Source organism: Nipponia nippon, unplaced genomic scaffold (assembly GCF_047370975.1).
Source record: "Nipponia nippon isolate SJK-2023a ecotype South Korea unplaced genomic scaffold, ASM4737097v1 scaffold_9, whole genome shotgun sequence".
Taxonomy (NCBI): Eukaryota; Metazoa; Chordata; class Aves; order Pelecaniformes; family Threskiornithidae; genus Nipponia; species Nipponia nippon.
Window position 1 is genome coordinate 26,784,119 of NW_028262413.1, and position 16,430 is coordinate 26,800,548.

A 16,430-nucleotide genomic window follows, 5' to 3' on the forward strand; every position below is an offset into this window, starting at 1 on the left:
CTTTACAAAACCCAGAGTGCTGTGCCCAGTTGCTCTTGTTCCACTTGCCCTGGTCCTTGCCACTTGGATCTTTGTGGCAGGCAACCAACCAGCAGCATCCCTCTGCCAGCCAGCAGCCTGCCTGCATTCCTGTCTGACCTCTTGCATTGCCTGACAATCTCACTCTGTTGCCTGGCATTAGCTGAGGGTTATTTTGATTCTGTATGTTAGAAAAATTAACTTTAGATCACGACTGTAAGCAGTTATCTTCCAGGTTCACTTTGCGAGTAGCAGCGTACCCTCTTTGCAGTGATAAACTCCAGTGCCTCTTCTACTTTGCTGTTTTACTCTCTTATACCAGTGTTGTCTTTTGTGTGTTAAATTACCCACTGTTTTTGAAGTCTAGTTATTAGCTGTGAAATAATAGAAAGTAGATTTCTTCCAGCACCACACATAAGTAACAGAAGGGCGACCAAATATAGCCGTGGTAGTAAGTTATTAAGGTAAGGCTAGGAGGTTTTTTGTCCTGACAATGTTAGCAGAAAGATGAAATTATAAGCAGGTGGTTGAAAATGCAGCTTGTTTTAATTTAACTTAAATTTAAACTTTGAAACAGTGTAGTGAAGGCTGGTAATATACTCTAATTGTAGCTTGAAATGATTTCCTTTTTATTTAGCCCCTTTGACTACATTGAAAAATCTGTCTTTATTTAGTAGCTCCACCTATGTCATTCTTTCAAGGTTACTGGTAAGCTGGAAGGAGGAGCTGGGTAATAAGGGGGGAATCTGGAGTGAATAAAATACAGACCCTTTTTTTTGTGTGTGGTTACTGAAGGTGAGGGTCTGTGGCAGTTCTTAACAATCCTTGGTGAGCTGCAGTTTAACCTTGAATTGTATAGTGGGGAAAGAGCTCCCATTTCCCATCTGATCGCTTAATGAAGACTCAATTATATTTTTGGCATAGCATTTAGAGAATGATCTACGAGTTGCATTCAAAATTAATGATATTTAATTTAATCGATGAGATATCACAGGCACCTTAGTCTAATAATAAGTTTTGACCATGTTAATACTAATTTTTTTTTTTTCCCCGTGAACTAAAGCAAGTTATGCAAACTTAATGAGCTTTTCTTGTAATGTTCCCATCAGCCTGCTGTTTGGACACAAACTTTATATCTGATACACTTTTGGTTTGGTAGGGTAGTTTTTAGTCACCAGCCCTTGAGGCATTTGGTTTTGGTGCAGAATGAACTGCTGCTAGAATGAACTTGTGACAGTGAGTGCTTTGTACTGCAGACCTGGGAAGTGGCACTGCAGGTTTCCCAGCCGTTACGCTTACCTGGAGTCCCAGTAAAGTGGTAAACCTTTGGATTAACTGGGGTTTTCTAGTTTGTTTGTGTGTTTATTTTTATACATGCTCACTTCTTGTTGAAAAATTGACTCTGATCTGTGCAAACAATACTAACTGCTCACCAAAAGATGCTGTCCTTCCAGTATCATCATTGCCCCTTTGTTTTTGTTGTGCTTTGTGGTTGTGAGACCTTGCTTTGCCTTGCTGCTTTTTCAATCCCCTGTTCCAGACAGGGCTCTCATTAGAGTGTCCTTCTAGGTTTTTTGGTCTTTTTCCATTCTGTGGTCCTGCAGTGTAGTCCCAGATTTTCTAAAATCTCTGGATAATTATAGTTCCCAAGGAGATCTCTCTGATGAAATACATTCTGGTAAAAATAGCTCACCTAGATTACCAATTTAAAATGGGTAGCACTAGTATCCAGGGTTACCTTTTTCTCTGTATATTTAAACAGTTAAACTGGTGAGATGAAGCCCAAGTTCATTTCCCCAAATTGCATGGGACTGAAAATATGCAAGAAGGGATACCTTGTGTAAGAGATGCCTTCGGCCAGCACACCACCTGCTTCACTTAACATTTGTGAAGAGCACTTGGACCACTTTAGCAATGAAATGAATTTGAATACTGAGGTATATCTAATGCCATTATCAGTTAAGTCTCAAATGATCTGTTGTATGCTTTATCAAAAGCCATGGATTTATCTGCCCCATTGATAGTTCTAGCTTAATTTTTGCTTTAGAAATCATTACATAGATACATTTGTAAAGCTATGCTGATGTCTATATTTTTATATATAAGAATATTTAAAAATAAGTCAGTGTATGCAACTCAGTTCAAGATTATTTTTATATGCTTGTATTTCTGATGTCTGTATTGTGTGCAGATGGTAAAATGAAGGTGACCTAGCTCTGGGTGCTCAGATTAGATATTGTTATATAAAGTCTTATTTCACAAGATTCCTGACACACTTCAGCCCATGGCTCGCTGAGCACTGGCCCATCTGCCTGCCCTGGTTGTGCTTCCTCCCAGCAGCCGCGTTGCGCTGGGCACTCTCATAGGCTTTTGTTACTGGCGCAGACTTGTGCCAAATACTTAACAGTCCCCTCATCCCCCAACTTTTCCCTCATCTTCAACCGAAGTGGGGAGGAAGCCTTGCATGGATTGCTGTGGCTGGATGTCCTGGTCTGGGAAAGAGACAGTGTTAGAACTGCAACTGTGTTAAGCGTAAAAGTGTGAATAACTTGCCGCTCCCTTTTTTTACTTCATGTTTACAAAGATGAAAACCACTTTTAATATATGCAAGCTATGTATTTTAAAACTCTGGGAGACAAAGTAATTACATTTTAATATTACCTGTAAGAAATCCCTGCTGCAAAGAAACCCTAATGAAATAAGGGCAAAGCATCTTACTTCACTTAATATTCTGTGATTTATATCCCCTCGTGTGCAAGTAAGATAATAGTGCAGTAAGTGAAGGAGGACCTGAGTAGTGCACGTTACTGAGGGATTCAAAGCCAGAAAAATCTAAGATAAACGATGTTTTACAAAAACTTAAGTTTTTGATTTAAAAAAAAAAAGGCTATCATAATAATGTTTTATTTGTATAAGCAGAATGGTGCTGTTCTTAAAGTGCATCACCTCATAGATGCTGCTTCTTTTGCCCAGTTCCTGACTTCAGTTTGCTCACTTCCCCTTATAATCAGATCTGTAGCAGTGGATGTTTCTGTTATGGAGCTGATACAATGATTTTGCATGCTCTTGTCTGGGACTTTTTCATGGTTAAAAGTGACATGAGTGCTTGGCTCTCTTGGAAAGCTGTATTTCATCCCTCTTACAACTGAAAGGAGGCAGTTCAGTAGTTCTGTTTTCTGGTTGTAGTTCTCAAACAAAAACCAACCAAAAAATCTAAACCAAAAAAACCACCACACATTATTACACAATTTTTTTTCTTGGATTTTTTTTGTTTAAAAAGTGTAAACTACTCTGCTAGAAAATATAGTTTACCATTTGTTTAGTTTACATAATCATAATGTGATGCGAATTGATTGAAATAACGCTTTTTTTCCCCTTAAACATAGCTTCTATGTATTAATGGTAGACTTACTAGGGACTGCAGTCTAATTATCTGATTATACTGTGATTAAGGTATGTTTGAGTTAGCAAAGTTTCTCAGGAGAAGGTTGTACAGGCTATTTACATAAAACCTCAGAGTGGACAGGGAAAATGAGACCCAAGGAATTTTTAGCTTTATAATAGCATCTGATGGTGGTCAGTGGTGGATGCCTATGTGGAGCAGATCTGCCCTTCAGCTGAAAATGTTTGTGGTTTTATCTTAAAGGTAGTATTTTGGTGACTGGGACAAATTACAGCAGAAAATCGTAAAGAATCTGGGAAAAACTTTGCTATAACATCTTTTGGAACTTGTTTTATGCTGCGATGCTTGAGCTAACTTATTTGTGTAAACCGCTTTATATTTTAATGCAGTTCTATCAACATCTGTTATTTAAAATAGAAAGCTTGTTGCAACAGGCATTGACCACGATGCAAATGTGAAGAATATGCCAAAAACCTTACCTTAATGCTAGCTAGAGACCTAAAATAGAAGAAAAAACTAGGTCTGGCAATGTATAGTAAGTTGTAGTTGAAAGGAAATGAAAAAAAGACTGCAGTTGAAGGGTGTTTAGGTCCTTGTGTTCCTTGCTCGTGTTGGTGGTGGTAATTGTTGCTGACCTTGCAGGCAGCAGTCACATCTGAGAAGCTGCAGCTGGCAGGAGGGGACAGCTTACTCTGTGCTTTGGCTATGGTAAATGCAGTAAAGCTGATAGATGTGCAGTCACAAACATCTGAACTGGTTTCCATCACAGATGAACGGATCAACTTCTGCAGTTTGGAGATTAGCTGGAGTCGAGAACTGATGTGAAGAGGTGTTTGGGGACACTGAAGAACGATACGGTAGTTAACAGTTCTGTGTCAAGGTTCAAATCGTCGCTGAGTCTCTTGGTCATTGGACTCGTGTGCTCTGTGCTTAGTGCCAAAACAATGCACTTAACATCATTGGTTGCGTAAGCAAAACCGTAATTACAGTGTCAGCAAGCTCAACAGTCAAGTGATTGTGTTCAGGTTAGGTGAGGTTGTGTTACAGCCTCATGGTTCCTTCAGGAGTGTGTTGCTTTTTTCATATAGGTTTTGCAAACTCCTGGGATGAATGGCAGGTGCAGTTTTGAGCAGTATTCTGCTGAGAATCAAATCTGTCCTTCCTGTTGCCTAGAAGGTGTGATTTTCAGAGCGTGTTGGTATATCGTGTCTTCCTCCTAGTTTCTAAGTATGGTAACAGATGGATCAGGCACATGGTGTAGCTTTTTTTGCTGGATTCCTCGGAAAAGGTCTTTCCTCATGTTGCCATTGTTGTGGCTTTAGGTGCTGCTTCCTGTGATTTCTGTGCTTTTAATTTGAAGATACTTAACCATAGCTCCCTGTTGTGATATGTCAGAAATGAAATAATGGAAGGCCAGTATCTATCACTGTGCTTTCCTGCTTTGATTGCTCGTACTCTTCTTGTTGCTTGTCTTCTATTGTTGCCTGTCCTTGGAGAAGGTTAAAGCTTGTGCTGGCCAGATCCCCAAGCGACCTGATCTAAATAGACCTACTTGGAGCAGGTGGCTGGGCTAGATGACCTCCGGAGGTCCCTTCCAACCTAGATTATTTTGTTGTTTTGGGACATGCAACTCCTTCAGCTGCAACTTATGAAAGGAAGCTCAGGTCTGCATCCAAATTATGTTTTGTGAAGTATTATCAGCTGAAATTTTATTTCAGGCAGTAAGTGGCCAGGTAGTTTGATTCCATTGTCCAAACAAGCTGAAGAGCTTTTTGTCATATGAAGGTAAATGTTTCTTTTGCGAGAACACTTTAAATTTGGTTACAGTTTATGAATTGGAAGCAATGTGAAGTATAAATACTTTGTGTCCTGTCTTTACTTGAAAGTTCTTTTCTGTAGCTCACACTCAGCTCTCCCTAGTCAGGTAAGCTTTTGCATCTTAAAAACTCAGAAGGTAGAGCCAAAGCAAAGGCTGATATCAACACAGTCTGCACAGGGTTTTTGAGCCATCTGTTAGATGTCTGAAACTTGTGCAGTTGTCACTGCTGGAAATAGGTATTGCTCTGTTTCTGTGGAGTTGTTAGTTCGTTCTGGGGATCTGTTGTGATAATTAGTCAACTTAATATTTCATCAGGTCTGTCTATTTGTTTAACAGCTTAAAAATGAAGTTGTGTAATTGAGTACTGTCCTCCAATATGATGCGCAGAGTTCAGATCTGGGTCCTGTTTTGATATTATTTGAGCTGAAAAATTCTGCTTCATATTAAGCAGAGAAAAATCTTGAACTGGAACCTTTCAAATAGCCAGCCAGGTGGCTGTCAGACTATCGAATGCAGTCTGTGCATGCCAATTCATAGCACAAGCAGGATTAGCCGGAGCAGAGCCAGCAGGTTGAAGGAAGTGAGCCTGATGCTCAGTAGGCTGCATCCAGAATACTGCATCCAGTTTTGGGCTCCCCAATATGTCAATGTCAAAGACTTTATTAAACTGGAGCGAGCTTGTTTGGCCCTCCACCAGCCTGGCTGGGAGCTGAAGCATGTGCCCTAGGAGAGGCTTGTTTGCCCCAAAGAAGTCTTGGGGTGGTGGGATGGACCCCATAGCAGCCTGCCAGTGCCTATAAGGAGGTTATCGAGGAGATGGAGCCAGGCTTCTCACAATGGTGCATGGCAGGAGGACAAGCGACAGCAACCTAAATTGAAACCTTGGAAGTGAACTGTCGGCTGTTTGTGAACAGTCTGATCCTGCCAGTAGTCTGTAGCATCTGTAATGACAGATGACCTGTGCCGGCTTTTCTTTTTTGGGCCTTTTTTTAGTGAGCAGAATGAATGTAACTAAAAGGAGACATCTCAGCTGAATCTAAGGAGAAGTTGTGCGCTAAACCCATTTTGCAGTCTTTAGTCGAATTATTGTTTAGGAGGTTTTACATATTTAGTGAGAGTGAGATGAGAACTTTCACAATTATGGGGAAATGAGAATAAAAGAGATATAAACAAATTTCTTCTAATGATGACCTATAAATTTGATTTTCTTAAGCGTTTCTGACTAACTTAGTAATTCAGGTAATACTCATATCTATATGATGATTTACTTAATATGTGCAATATTTGTATTTCCACTCTTACGTAAGTTCTTTTTAAACGTGTTTGCTTTGCCGCTTTGATGGAATAATCTGTGTTATAAATGAAGAGATAAATCTATTTTTTTCCTTGCACATCTATATAACGTTTGCAAAGCTAACACTTGCAAATATTTTTGCTAATATATTTGCAAAGCTACAGTTATGCTTTTTATTTTATTCTGACAAAAACTGCATCAATCAAAGCTACAGTACTTCATGGGAATTTAGGAGGCTAAGTGAGTAAACGAGCTAGATGAAAGCTTTTGTTTGTCTTTAGAAAATGAAACAGGAAGCTGTTTCATTAATACACTTTCAGAAGAGACAAGAATCTGCGTAAAGCTTTTAAAACTGGTCTTTCAGTTTATTTTACTGTACTTTCAACTGAGATCAAATAGGGAAAGCGATGGCAGTTAGACATGCTCCATTAACATCCCATGGTTTATATTCTCAGTTCAAGTCAGACGTACAACTCCACTGCTTTCCGGGAAGGTGCAGGAATGTCAGTGTTAACCCTGGTGCTTTCCTTCTCCACTCTCCCTAGTAGAGAAGTGGAGATAACCAAATACCACCTGCTCCCCTTTTGAAAAAGGAGACATCGAGAATCGGGAGTTAAATTGAGGCATTTGGCTGTTTTTCTCTTAGGTTTTCTCGCCTTATAAAGAGCTCACTAACAGCTTAGTAGGAATCTGCTATGGAAAAATGTCAACTGGATAAAATAACATGACTGCAAAGTTATAATAAAGGATTAGTGCAATTAGTTTTTTTTTTTTTTTTAAATAGATCTGTTTTGAATACAAATATGTTGTTAATAGTCTGCAGTTGCCTTCCTGAAGTACAGCTATTTGATTTCATATATAAAAAAATAATAAACAAAAATCCAATAATTTGCTCTACTCTGTGTATGTTCAGTGCACTTGAAATAATTAAGTTGCAGTAAATAAGACTTGGGGATTTTTTTTTTTTTATTCCAGATCATGTTTCTGCATTTCATGATAAAGGATCAGTAAGATTTGCAAATATTTCTGTCATGTTTTGGCTCGGGGTATGAAGCGAGGTTAATTTGTAATGGCAAAGCTTCTGAGGTAGCTGTACTGTTCCTGGGACAGCTTGTTTAATGCATGAATGTAGTCCGGAGTCACTGGTGCAAAGCCGTAACTCAGGCTTGCTGTAGAACAATTTTGTCGTAGATAGATATTCCCTATTAAGAAGGGAGTGCTAGGCCAGCCAAAGCCTTATTTCAGTTTTCAAACACAATGGCATTCTCTAACCCTTATTGATCTTGACCCAGCCAAATTGTATAAAAGATGTTAAATGTTTCCAGGATCAATGTGCAGGACTCACAGTTGACAGGATGAAAAAAATGTTTGAAACGTGTAAAACCAGTGTATTGTTGAGATGATACAAATGGAGAGTTTTATCCACTGCTCAGAGTTTAAAAAAAAAAAAAAAAAAAAAAAAGTAACTTGGTAACTTGAAGGAGTTGTTACTCAGTGACATGTGTTTGAGTTACTACTTAAATTATGTTCCTGGTGGGCACCAGTCTGTGACATAGTTGAGTGTCTCTTCACTTGGCCATGGTTAAAATGTTGTTCATTTGCGACTAGTTATCCTCTTTTTTTTTTTTTTAAATATTGGAGCTGATCTGGATATCGGATTTTAATTTCTGCATCTGCAAATATGTCTTCATTTTTCACCAGTTCTGGATCTGCTAAGTTTTCCTGAAATCTGGTTCAGTAACATTCTGTTTTTGTAAGCTATGTTATTTTTTTCTAATATGGGTAATTCTTCAGTGGTGCTGATAAGATGTGTTTGATCGTTTTTATAATTTTCAAATGCTTGTCTTGAAAAAATAATGAAAGTTTGAAAAAATAATCAGTTATTATAGAGAACAGTGGTAAGTGTACCTGATCATAGGTGTGTGTATATGTAATTTATATATAAAGTGTACATATATATAAAGTTTATATATATGAGTGTGTGTATATGTAAATGTAAAGAAAAATTAATGAAAGGCATAGAGTACCTGACTTGATGATTTGTTGCTTAAAATTCAACAAGGTGATTTATGTAGACTTCTAAATGGTTGCTACTATATTATGGCTATAAGTGTTAAACTTTAAAAGATCTTTGCCAAAAATTTCTATCACCAGAAGATTCATGTTCATGAGATGGTGTAGTGGTACCCCACAACCACATACATAACAACAAAGTAGCTGTACAAGGGGATGGTATGGCTGTTTAATACATATACCTGTTGTCTGTCTGTACAGTGTGCTTACCGACCAGTATAGTAATATAAAAATTAAGTATAAAAAAATATTCGTGCTGCTTACTGTGCAGTTGAGCACATTGGTTGTAATAGTAAAGCTGCCTTTTCCTCTGTTTTCTTTGATTTAGTATTTTCATTTCATGTGTGGCAAGCTCTTCTCACCTGTGTGATTTGTTGATGCAGATTATGACCACAGGCTTCAATCTGTGAGTGGGTGCACTTGGATGTGGGTACATGTTTCTGGGGTACAGAATCTGGATACTTTTTGCCTCTTTTCTCCAGTTGATTGAAAGACAACTTGAAGAATGAACACTGTGACTTAAATATTTTCCAAGGGCTCGACACTAGGCAAATTTCTTATCTTCTGTTTGTCTAGTGCAAAGTGCCTTGCTTATTTTTCTGTAGTTCAGTTAGTGTTGTGTGTGTGATTTTTTTTTTTTTTTTTTTTGCTCTTGCTAGAGAAATGAATTTAACTCTAATTACAGTAGCTTTTCCTCAGTGACCATCAAATGCTCTACCCCAAGGCATTTGTCTGCTTCAGTTGTTACAATGCTAGCACTGTCTTCAAACATGAACAGTCAACCCTTAATTTAAAAATAGAGAGATGGATGAGGGGGTAAAACCATTGAGAACTCAGAGTACGCAGAGTCCGGTGAAGGCTTTGCATAGTGTGCAGTTAGCGTGGATGCTCTGATGCTGTGCAGCGGTCAACAGAGGGGCTCTGTATCAGAGGCTCGCGTTTCGCTAACTGGAACAAAGATGGGCATCTCTTAAGTTTTTTATCTTTAGACTGTACAGTTTTTTGTTTTGGGCTTCTCAAAGAACAAATATAGTAAACCCTTATGCTCAATAGCAAATCTAAACAAATGGGTGATACTACTGGTTATCTCTTATTTCCTCCAGTTCCCTGATGCATTATTTGTCTTGGTGCTGGTGTAGCTGGAATGGGCTGTGGTTTTCTGTGTCGCTTGAGGGTACATGGTGCATCTCTGTCCTTTCTGTGTGACTGATGATGTGCATATCATCTGGCTGTATACCTTTCTGCTAAAAAAGTCACTATTTTGACCTCTATAGTTTGTCAACTTGCTTTTACAAGAGTAGCGTTATGACTTAAATTTGTGAAGCGTCAGTTTTATTGCAACTTAATTTAACCATGTAATGAACTCTGCCATAAATGTTGAATTTTATGGGATAGAAAAAGTAATGTAAATATGTTTTAAAATGTGATTCTTAAAAATATTACAGTGTGTTTATAGTAGTTTGTTATGTGCATCTTTTCCTTACCTTTCTCCTGTTCTCATTTTTTTCACTATTATCCTGAAAGATCAATAAAATCCTCATTTATAAATTGCTATAGTTATTATATTTTTACGTATTGTGGATCAATAGTGTGTTTGGACAGTGGTTGCTTTACTAGTGTAGGAAACCAGAGGAGTGACACTGGTTGTACAGTTAGCTATGCTGAGTGTACAGAATTAACCGGTTGTCTTAAACTTTCAGCATTAGTCCCCTAAATTAGGGACCCTCAGATTGAATGCTGAAACTCATATTCTTTTGCCCTCTCCCCTTCCCTCTTTCCTGTCACCCTGCCACCCCAAGGCAGTTCAGAGGTGCCAGCAGAGGTTGCTGGTACTTTTTCTGGAAGAGCTACTGAGCTAAAGAACAAAACCCACTTCTGGCTGCAGAAGTCCCTCCAGTCGCAAGTGGCAAGATGCTCAGAGGCTGAATTTGGGAAAGTTTTGCTGTGTGTTTATTCCATTCTTAGGTGCTGCCTAGCATCTGCTCTCAACTGTGCTGTGACAAGACACTGAGTTAAAAGGATTCTTTTTGCTCTGATCTGATGCAGCTGTTCTTGTTTCCAGGTCCTCTTAGATAGTCTTTGCTTGATCTAGCATTAAAGGTATTTGTTAAGAATTTTTTTCTCTTATGAAGCACGACAGAAGTCTCTCTCTTTAGAAAGACACTGGAAATGATGTTCAGCAACTTTAAGTTTGGCTCTTGCTTGCATCTTTTTTTTTAATGTTCAACCCTTTTTTCACTTTAAGCTTCCCATAGAAAAAAGGTTTCTTCTTTTCCTCCTCATATATCTTGCTGTATGCCATTTTTGACCGTTTCCTGTGATTGGAGCACCCCTGACTTTATAACAGTGTTCCCCCTTGCCCTTCATGCTTCTCCTGCAAGCATCCTTTGTAATCTCTGTAATCACCCTGAAGCAGTGAATTGAATAGGTGGGCTGGAGGAAATCCACCGCACGCAGGGAGATCGTTCACTGAAGTGCAACTCTTGTCTCACTCAAAGTGCATCTTTAAATGAATTTGCTACATCAAATATGTTCTGTTGGGTGCCCCATAACCTTGTTGGCGTCTGAGAAACAGTAATGTTACTTTACCCTTCATGCAGAGTTCTTGGATACCGCAGTGTGTTTACTACTTGGAAAATATTTAAGTAATTGGTTTCAGCAAATAATTCTCTTGTGATGTGTGGGGATTTTTTCTGTATTTATATTTTAAACCATTTTTGAAGTATCAGTCTGGCAAAAAAAAAAATGACTGAGGTAAGGAATCTGCTCTCTGATTATGTGGGCTTGGTTTGCAAACCAACAGGGAATCTCCATAGGGAGCTACCCCTCTTGTCTAGCCCTGGTGAGGGTTTGGGCAAACCAGTTACTCAAGTCTGAGCACCCAGAGCCCTAGGTGAGCATTGGGTGGTTTGACCAAGGCCCAGAGAGGGTGTAAGGAGGATAAGATGGAGGAATGTTTTGCTAGATGTTTAGCATCTTGCCTGCATTGTGTGCAATGTGTATTTTGAGTCTTACAAATGGGGTTTTCTGTTTTTTAACCCTTTGAAAGCCACTGTTTGTTTTTACTGTTGCACATACCTGAAGAGGTAAATTATGTACTTGAGTGCCCAGAAGACTGGAACTCTAGGAAAGGAAATCCATTACTCCAGGAAAAAATGGAAATTCCTCTTCACCTACTGTAACAAATGTAGTATTGTCAGTAGCTAACATATGGTAGCTATTTCTGTGGAAAAGTCAAAGTACTATTGTTCATGATGATGAACAGAAATAAATTTTCTTCCTTTTGTAGGTGTCTTTACAGTGCCCTCTAGTAATCTTTTGTAGAAATGCTAGATGTCTCTTTTCTCAGACCAATTTGATAAAGTAATGAAAATGGTCACTGTAAGAATAAAAAAAAAAAAAAAAAAAAAAAAAAATTGAACTCTGGTCCCCTGTAACTGATGTGCTTTCCAAAGGGAGCACTGCTAATATTAAAAATCAGTAAAAATTGCTTGCCATTCTTTTCTTTTTCATACTTGATCAGGAAGAATATGAAAACTGTGAAGTCAGATTACCATAAAAGCTACCAGAGCTGACAACTGTAAATTAGGTACGCCAGTAATGGGGTTTCAGCCAGGGCTGTGAAGTTACAAGCAAAGAAGCTAATTTTATCTTTTTGCTTGACGTACGAGGAAGAAAATTGCAGGGGAATAAGACCCATACAAAGCATTCAAAAATGGGCTGGAATAGGCAAAAAAAAAAAAAGTTCCTTGCACACTGTTAATTTCACGTGAAAGGTAATCACTTTGGCTTACTTTGACAGATGAGAAAAGAGAAGTTTGACATTGGATGAAGGCTTTGTTAAGGGGTAGAGAGCACGTTGGTTTTCATAGAGCTTGATACCCTGATGGCAGTCATCACCCTGAAAGCATCTTAGCTCTGCTGTTAGATCATCTATTGAACAACTATTCCCAAGAGATTTTGATTAAGGTAACTTCTGTGCCTGGAGTTTAAGTCAGAAAGGTTTTACCTTATTATCATTCTAGCTTATTTCCATCATTAATAGCAATAGAAAGGGGGTATGTGCAAGAATGTTTTGTCCTTTGTATCAAGTAAAACATGGTACCATTTTAAAATCCTATGCAAGCTTAAAGGGATGTGGCAGTTAGATTGGCTATTTGAATGAAAACGGATAGTTTTCTGAAAGGAGAGAAATTGTGATTCCACAAAAAAAGGAAAAGGTTGATAAAATCCTTTAAGCTTTCCTTCTGAAATGGTTATGAAAAGAAATTTTGCAGTTAGGATATTCAGAGTAGTTCCTTCATTGGCTTAACTTGAATATTAAATAGTCTGACTTGCTTTTCCTTTGATTCTAAAAGCAAAATCTCTTTGAAAGGATGTTCGTTGCAGAAGGTGAGACGTTTGTAGGACTCGGTTACTAAAAGTGAGTTCTATAAAACCCAAGGGTTGTTTTTAAGCAACTTGAAAGGAATCTAAATTTTTGGTCTTAGTGGTTATAAAGGATTCTTTTTCCTTGCACACCGGGAGGAATAAAAAATCCAATAGAACTTGTTTTTGAAGCACAGCTGGTTGACAGTTTTCTAGGTTTGAGTACAGGTTTAAGGCAGACCAAGAAATCAGTGTCAGAAGGTAACTGTCTAACAGTGGAACTCCAGACCAGACATGAGAGAAACATCTCCTTGGTGGGGATTTCTTTCTGGACAAGTCGCACAAGTGTACCATGAGAAATGGTTATAGCAAATCACGCTTTAGGGGAAACTGCTACAAGAGGAGTTTGTGCCATCTTTTCTACTTCAGTGTCCCAAGCTTAATGGCGCTGCAGCTCCTTGGTAAAGGGGCATAAGGGTTGTGACTCAGCATGGAAGTGCTTGTTAGCTGGCTGTTTAAGGGATCCATCATCATACAACTTCTGACAATTAAAAGCAGCAACACTGCGAACAGGGAACTTGCTTCCATGCATTCAAAATTCAGGTAAAAATTTCAAACTCCCTAGAGGTGTTAGAAAGGCCATGCAACTAAACACCAGACGTAAATGCATCTCCTAAGATGTTTGGTATTTGAGATTACAATCTGTGTTTGGATTTTGCTGTTGATCATTATCTTGTTCTCCTTCCCATTATTTAATAATATATGAGGAGATGGTATCACTTACAGAAAGAGTGGTTAGAGTAAACGCATGGATGCTTACTTTTTAGTGTTTTACTGCAGGCACACTGTACACTATTTGGATACTTTTTTCTTAATTCTGTTTCTGCATACTTTTTTTTTTTTAATGGGCTTATTTTTTTAATATAATTTCGTGCGTGACTTCTGTCAGGAAGGTCAATTAAGATTAAGCCAACAGTAATTTGTTATTAACAAGTGAAAGGTAACTGGAAATATAGACAAAGCTGTAAAAGCATTGTTTGAAAATGTAGTTTGCTTTGCTTTAATTTGTTCTTTGTTTATTGACTGTGCTGTTCGAAAGGGAAGGATACTCCTAAGTTACCGAAGGCAACATCTTGAAATGTACTATTTCTTTCTGTGTTATAGTAATTCCTATGGTAATGATGAGTATCTTGACTATTGTGTTCTCGTTAGTACATGGTGTCAAAAACCTTCTCAACTCAGTAATGTTAAACCATTAGAGAATAATGTGCAAAAATACTTAGCTTTTTCACAGCTTCATGTTTCTAGATGGATGCCTTTTGAAAAAAGGGAGCAAAAAGACAGAGCAGAGTTCCTTATGCCTAGAAGCTGCCATCTGTGTGTTGATGACAGCCTGCACGTAGGCCTGTTGGTATTGATAGGCGCTCTTCACAATGGACCGTAGAGGATAATTTCTCTAAACTTACAATTTTATTGAGGAGAATGATTGAGGGTACAGGTTTTCTGGTGGTATCCTAGGCTGTTAATATTCACTCAGTATTGTCTGCTTGGCATGTATTATAAGAAGGCACCTGCGCACAGGATTTACACAACTAAAGAGAAGAGGAGGACAAAAGCATCTGGCTTTATGCCGCTCTCTTTCAGGAGAATTTGCCAGAACAAGCAGCTTTCTTCCTGTCTTTCTGCAGCACAGAATAAGCCCTTTTTAGTAGAGGGGGAAAGGGTTTCTCTACGAGTTGTTTCCCCATATTGCAAAGGAAAGGATGTCTCTCCCTTATGGATCTTGAAACATAGCCCCTTCTCTTGTAGGCCAGGGTGAATCTCAGGCACCATATCATTCTTCAAACATCATTGCTAGCCCACAATGTTTAATGATGCTGGGGCGAAGATGTTACTCTTTTTGATGAATATCTTTGTTATAGTGTATTAAATCATAAAAAGAGGAAATCTGCTTGTGCCGAGGAGAAAGGAATCTAGTAAGTCTGGGAAAGTTCAGATTTATACGTGGCATTACTTATCTTACAATGTTACATCACTTGCTCTCCTAGGTTCCGCTGTCAGCCAACCACCAGAATTATTAAAGTACCAGCAGGATTTATATTGTACATCTGCAGTCAGGGGTAGCTCTTACGCTTTGTCCTTTTTTTGTTCATGCTTAAGCGCAATATCATTTTTGTCTCATAAATTATGTTTTGTAGAGTCTTTGCGAAGAAAGAAACAGAATGGTGTTTAGAGAATGCTGTTTAGAGAATTTGGCCTTGGTTTTTCAGTAGGAGTGAACTTGCCAACCGCCATGTATATGATGGGGCTTTGGATGTGCTTTTTAAAAAACCCTATATCCTAAATCATATTTGGTTGGCTGATGTATATTGCCATCATATGCGCTTTAATTTGGTCAGGTGGTCTGTATTCTGCCGTAAGGGGAAAAATGTAATCTTAAGCATAAAATCTATCATTGCCTAAACATCTGTTCTGTTGTGGTATATTATAATATGTTACATAAATATTGCTTATTGGGCAGTACAGAATGTTTCCAACATTGTCAAGGAAATAAAAAAAATTACCAACCTGCTAATACTTAAATTTTGTTTAGAGATTAACACATGTAGCAACTTATCCATATAGATAATGCGCTCCTTAGCAATGAATATTTTAACAAAACCACAAAACAAGTTTATTGTGAGCTCTTGCTGGCAGCTTGCAAAGAATAGTGTTTGTAACATCTTCAATTAAAATACGTTTGGCTAATTCATGAAGACAGCTTTTTTAATGATCTAGGTTAGGAAGGGCATGACATACTGTTTTTAGGATTACAAGGGCCATTGGGAATGTTAATTAAATTCTGGTGAAAAGCCTTTTAAAAGTTCAGTCCTGCAGCAAGACAGCTTAGATCTTTTATCATTGACTTGCAATACATAAAAAGGGGCTTTATAATAGTTCCTGCCAGCCTGATTAGGATTTTGTCAAATGCTTGTTTTAAATGTCGTTTTTCAAGGGTGTTATATATGTACTCTTGAATTGCTTTGGAGTCTAACTTAAAAGGACAAGTATCATCCCCCCTCCATTGACATATCTTTCCTCAACATGTAAAAGTAAGTAATCATTCTTCATCAAAGCCCTGTATGACTGCTTCCAACGACTGAGTCCTTGTGTACTACTAATTTAAAGTCAGGTACTTTTGATGAAAGATGTGTTTGGATGCTTTCATTTATTGTTCTGTTTGGAAAAAGTGGTTCTGAAATTATACCTGTGCTTCACATTTTCTTTCTGGATGGTTATTGCATTTGGTCCTTGTAAAATGGAATGCAGTTTCTTTCCACTAGTTATGTGAAGTGTATTAAAGTGCTTTGCTTTGAATACAGTTGATGGTTGTTGTGAGGAGTACATCACTACCAAATAGTTTTGGTGGCAGCCGTGGATTAAAGTTGAATCCATAGCACTGGTAGTTGGGAAAT

General features: G+C 38.2%; 1 protein-coding gene across 10 annotated transcripts in view; it reads left to right on the top strand.

Annotated features, from left to right (window-relative positions):
• Positions 1-16,430, top strand: part of NEO1 (neogenin 1) — a 220,275-nt gene that overhangs the window by 43,022 nt on the left and 160,823 nt on the right. Inside the window, exon 1 of one of the 10 annotated variants that reach the window (XM_087744396.1) lies at positions 8,214-8,287. The exons of the other annotated variants lie outside the window; for them this stretch is intronic. The gene's annotated coding sequence lies outside the window, so the exon portion shown is untranslated. Of the gene's footprint in view, positions 1-8,213; positions 8,288-16,430 lie in introns of those variants that run through there. 10 annotated transcript variants of the gene reach the window in all.